At 40.4% G+C, this 5,417-nt stretch overlaps 1 long non-coding RNA gene across 1 annotated transcript in view; it reads left to right on the forward strand.

Moving 5' to 3' along the window:
- The window catches only part of LOC137858710 (uncharacterized), a 4,280-nt gene extending 13 nt beyond the window's left edge, over nucleotides 1-4,267 (forward strand). The window contains exons 1-4 of the long non-coding RNA XR_011097939.1: nucleotides 1-163; nucleotides 1,518-1,692; nucleotides 2,318-2,399; nucleotides 3,384-4,267. The exon at nucleotides 1-163 is cut by the window's left edge and continues 13 nt beyond it. This is a non-coding gene — a long non-coding RNA (uncharacterized lncRNA). The remainder of the gene's footprint in view (nucleotides 164-1,517; nucleotides 1,693-2,317; nucleotides 2,400-3,383) is intronic.
- The last annotated feature ends 1,150 nt before the right edge of the window (nucleotides 4,268-5,417 follow it).

Here is a 5,417-nt window from a genome sequence, read left to right on the forward strand (position 1 = left end):
GCCCTCTAATATCTCAGTTAAAGATGAAAGACTTCTCCCAGAAGGCCTGCTTGGTAACGCTTTGCAGTGTGACTAGACAGCCATCTTTCACTAATACTTCCTTTGTACACTTTACTTCAAATGCTTTCCTTGATCAAACTACTGTAAAACAATGAGACCAAAGGTATTGGCATTGTCTATGTAAATACTGTGCTGCTAGCATCTGAGCTGGAGCATGTGGTTTGTCTTCATGCCTCAAAAAATGGTTGCTACTGTACTGTGTGCACCTAAAACAGAGCCATTGTTTCTGGGAGCTAGTTGAGTATCATCTAATGTATGTATGAAAAAGTTCTTGGGTATAGCTAGGGTCATAAGGGGAAGAGGATAAGGGAAGGAGAGGCTGTGCAGGCATTGGGTATCTGATGGGTACAAAGAGTTGCCCTGTGTGAAGGGAGCCAGTTGCTTCTTGGATAAGGTGGGATTTAGATTATCTTGTGTGACTTCTTCTAACAAAATGTCATTTTCACCAACCAGAAAATCCATCTTGAGGTGTCAGTGAAGCATGAAGTGCAGCTGGGACTCAAATTTATGAAATGCCTGAAGTCTTAAAGAGGGGTTTGAATGCCAAAACAGGGCTGGAATTGGCATATAGGGAATCCTGAGTAGAGGTACTGCCCAGCTTGGATGTCCTTTCCTCCCATAGCACTGTGTTGTAGTTTTTTGAAATGGTAGATCTGATCTGATGGCTTGCTACTGCCAGGAAAAGTTGGTCCTGCCGCCCTGCCTGCTTTGCGCGCTCCCATGCTCTTTCTTCATGAGGTCTGGTATTTATCCAACCTCTTGGTGGTCTGGTTCAGCATGCTCAGCTATGAGAAAAGCAGCCCAGCAAGGAGGGTTAGAAACGTGCAGCTGTGACTAGGAGCTAACAGAGTAAGACCTATAGCAGAAGCAGTCTACAAGGGTTCAGCTGTCTTGGGAAGCCTCACGCTATTGATATCCCTGTGGTCTTAGCTTTCTTTTTTAGAGTATTTCATGGGAAGGCTTAAGGCCACCCTTCTCACCCTTCTGGAGGTGTGAATTAACACAGAGCTCTGGAATTAAGAGAGGCTGTACTGTTTTTTCCTGCTTAAAACACCTGGAATGTCCTTTTTATCTTTTATCTTAGTCAGAGGGAATGAGAGCAAGCTCACCTGCCTTTAGATGTCTAGATAAGAGCTAGTCATTTTGGGCTTCCTTTAAGCCAAGAGGGAGAAGTAGATCCTTTAAAATGCAGTTCATCTGGCACATTTTTATATCTGTTCTCGGATGAGGTTAATCCCACATTAATGGCATCTCTTTTTCTAGCTTGAATGTGCGAAGAGCCTGGCTCAGATGTCTGCAAGATAGACATCTGCATTTGGTCTCATAAATCCCACCCGTAGAGCCTCTGCACTAATGTGAAGAACCAAGATGAATGGCTTCAATTAATAACAACAATAATAATTTAGACTCTATAGTCTAAATATAGAAAATAATTTCTGATTTATTTTTTTTTTCAGATGTGGGCCAGATCTTTCCTAGGTATTGTTCAGGTTGTCTTCGATTCAGTGGGACTTATGTTGAGCAGTTGGTTGCAATGGTCGGGAACAGTGATGTTATCTCCTTTAGGCAAGCCAAACTAATATACTCTTCCTGAAGGTACAGACTGATAGAAATAAAAAGAGGATTTTCAAGGTGAGGGCTTGGTTTTGTTCTTTCAAATGTTATCAGTAAAGCAATATTGAAGATGTCCTTTTTTAAAAGCACGATAGCTACAACTTTCTGGAACTACTTGTGACCCCCAAACATACTCTTTATTAGTGTTTCTCATTGAGAGAAGGCTGAATCAAACAAATGAAACTAATTACTCTTGAAGTTGGGTATTGCCTTCTTCAGCTTTATGAGCCTATTTTTCTGAAATTAGAAATTGCCTAACTATGTGGAATGTTTCCAGCAAAACTGCTTCCTACAGCCACAATTTTTACAGTCACATAAGTGCTTTGTAGGCTACCTTCGGGTAGGCAGCAGTGACATCCAGTGGCCAGTGACCTGATCACAGGTCTTCTTCTAGAGCCAAACTGCCCTGTCCCACCTGGGATGTGTCTCTGCTAGTTGTGTGTGACCCCATTTCATCTTAACACACTTATTCTGATTCCACTGGACTATTTATTTTTTCATTTATTTTCAGAAACTGTAGAGTGTTCAGGTAGCTGTTCTCTGAAATTTCAGCAGCGTCTGTAGAAATTACTGATTTTATTTTTATTTTTGAAAGGTTGATGGCTTCAGTTTAAAGTATTTTAATACGGTTGCCTGTTGACAGGTGTTAAAACCAGAAGGAACCCATTGGCTCAGAAAAACCGGTTACACAGATACCTAAATAGGAGTTGAAGAACAAGGTGTAGGTATGGATGTTGAAAAATGTTGGCCTGGATTCTTTAGAATAGAGCACAGAAAGCCAGCAGGAAATGCAGTGTTGCAACAGAGACCCTGTGTGTATCTATATCATCTATATCTGTATCTATATCTATAATAGATTATTTATTTTAAATGCAATGGGTCTGATCCCAAGTGAGTCGGCATATTAGAGACAAGATTGAAGACTGGTGCTTTTTAATCCTGCAAGTAAATGTTTTCAGGATTATATCCACAGTTATCCACCACTAATTGCAGGAAAAAAACTGTTGGACTGGTGTTGCGCATTCAGACTGCTCGTACCTCCTCCATGCTTATATAGACCATGAGCCGTTCTAACATACGGACACAGAGTCCACCTTAATTTTAAGTAGGTACTCCTTTCAGTTATGTCAGCTACTTAAATTTATTTGCAGACAGTCAATTCATATTGATCATAACTCGACCTTACAATGACCTTGAGCAAAGGTACTCTGTGACTGCTATAGATATTGTGATCAATACTGGAGAGCAATTGACTACACCTAGTTACTGATAAATGAAGTTAAAAAAAAAAAAAAGTACACTCTTTTCAGAAACAAAGATAACTGCTCATTTAGTTGACTGTTTGCAAAGGTTTAATATTGATACATGAAGTTATAATGACATCCTTGGGCATTCTCAAATGGTAGAAAACAATAGGGTGCAGAGTCACTGTAGCACATTAAGGAGAAAGAATCATTAGTTCCCAACTTCAAATAAGAAATTTCATGATATTTATGACAACAACGCTGAGAACAAATACACTTACTTAGCAGTACTCATCAGAGAAGGCATGTATCAAACTGTGCCTCTTTTCTTTATGTGTGAGCCAGGTCTAGTGAAATAAAACACCATATTACTGTAGATGGAACAAAGGCTTTAGTACCACTTGTTTTACTTTAATACCGCTCTCCTTTGCACATTTGTGCCTGAATTAAATTGCCCATCCCCAGGTATAACCAACTGTAATCATGAGGAAGAGATCACTTTGGTCTCAGCACATCTGCTGCACGTTGATACGCTTCCCTGTGCCGCTGAGGTTGAAAGGGAAGATGCGAGGGATGTTTCCCCCTGCTATTCCTCTCGCTTGGCTCAGAGTCCCACTGAGTGATCGGAGTCGAGTACCCGTGGCTGAGATGCAAGCAAATGAAAGTCCATTGGCAAAGCACACGCGGGCTGCATGGGAGGCCAGTTTTACCCTAAATCTGCTGGTTTCTCTAAAAGAGGTTGTTCCAGCAAGGGCCAAGGCTGAGGTGTGATGCCTGGATGGTGCACAGGGGACATTCGAGTGGTGTTTGTCCCCTGCCAATGGCCCTGAGTGCCCTTTCCTTCAGTGCTCTTTCCCATGCATCAAGGGGCTGACGCTTTGTGCTTATAAACAGGGATTTTTTTTTTTTCAAGTTGTTTTTTACATCTGTGATATTCTTTACAAAGGAAATTAATTAGATGGCAGGATGGTTAAAGCTACACAAATCAGAAACAGGAGGGGAAACGTTCTGCAGGCACAGACCTCCCATAGATCTCCCTGCACTCTTCAGGGTTTTCCCCAGGCACTTAAATTTCTCTCCCGATCCCCAAAATTAATCTCCTGATCATGTTTCTTCAGTCCCATACAGTATTTTTTTTCCACACTTCCCTGTTGTTTTTCATAGGCTCTGTCCTTCTCTGAGCTCCCTCTACATCTTTAGTCAAGCTATTTATTAATAAACCTGTGTTTTCAGTGCGTCGGTACATCAATAAAGTACAGAGTAGTTCTGTTAGTCAGCATTCTGGGAAATCCTTTGCTGTATTGAAGAACTGTAAATCTCCATTATTGCTTCCCATAGCACAAATAAAGAATAGCCTCTTACCTTCGCAGCATTCCCTTTGTTAATTTTTAAGGGTGAATGTGTAAATATTCCCTAGCAAAGAAGATCGTTTTGTGCACAACCTGGACTCCAGGCGTTCATTGTTGTTTTTTTGTTTGTTTGTTTGTTTTTTGGCACACTGTGTCAGCCACTACCTGGAAATTCAGCAAGAGTGAAGGGAGGCCAGGGTGAGCGCAGCAGGAAGCGATATTGAAATGTTCAGATGAAAATAATCATCAAGACTCTAGGATTTTTTCCAAAGTGAACCTAAACTGGAGGCTTTAGCGATTAGTCCATGACTGATTGAAGAGGTATGTCACCTGCTACTACATGGCAGCATGTCCCATTGCAATGCAGTTGCCTGCCTGGAGTCATTATAGTGTATTACATCCTTTTGTTATCAAACTGTGTCATGTTGCATCACAGTCAGAAGCAGCCGGATGGAGACGTGGCTGACACATTGCCTGTAACAGATGCAATGAGACATCGTGTCCAAAGCACATACCTGCTTTTAGTCAAGGCTCAATTTGCTCGAAGTATGTTTTGACATACTACAGAGAGCTTGAAGTCACAGGTAATTCCTTCTGTGTTTGCTCACTCTCTGAAGATGCAAGTCTTCTGTTGGGCTAGCAAGAAATTCAAGCTTTAAATTACTTTTGCTTGTCCCAGTGTTGTCACATAGGTGGGAAAATTTACTTAGTCCAGTTATTTCAATAAATGTAACAAATTTTTGGACAACTAGATGCTCTGAGAGGTGTTTAAGCCCTTACCCCAAAGACAAGAAAATATCTAAGAGTGAAATATAGCAAGCTTCTAGCTACTCTTTAAAAAAACTTGTGAAAGAATGAAGAAACTCTGCTAAAAGTACTGAGGGCAAGCTTCTGAACTACTGGAAAAAATGAGGTGTATTATAATGGTGATATTACAAAAGCAATAACATTTCCCCATATTAATTAATCTTGAATTAAAGCAATTTTTTTAATACAAATGCATATGACATTCATGGCATGCCAAATTAATTCTTTATGATCAGAGCCTCTGCAATCAATACTAAATGAATTCATAATGATAAGGTACTTAAAATAAAGTGTTGCCACATAGGAAAAAAAAAAAAAAAGACAATAAAAGGCCATCATCAGA

The sequence above is a fragment of the Anas acuta genome, chromosome 6, assembly GCF_963932015.1.
Source record: "Anas acuta chromosome 6, bAnaAcu1.1, whole genome shotgun sequence".
NCBI classification, from domain to species: domain Eukaryota; kingdom Metazoa; phylum Chordata; class Aves; order Anseriformes; family Anatidae; genus Anas; species Anas acuta.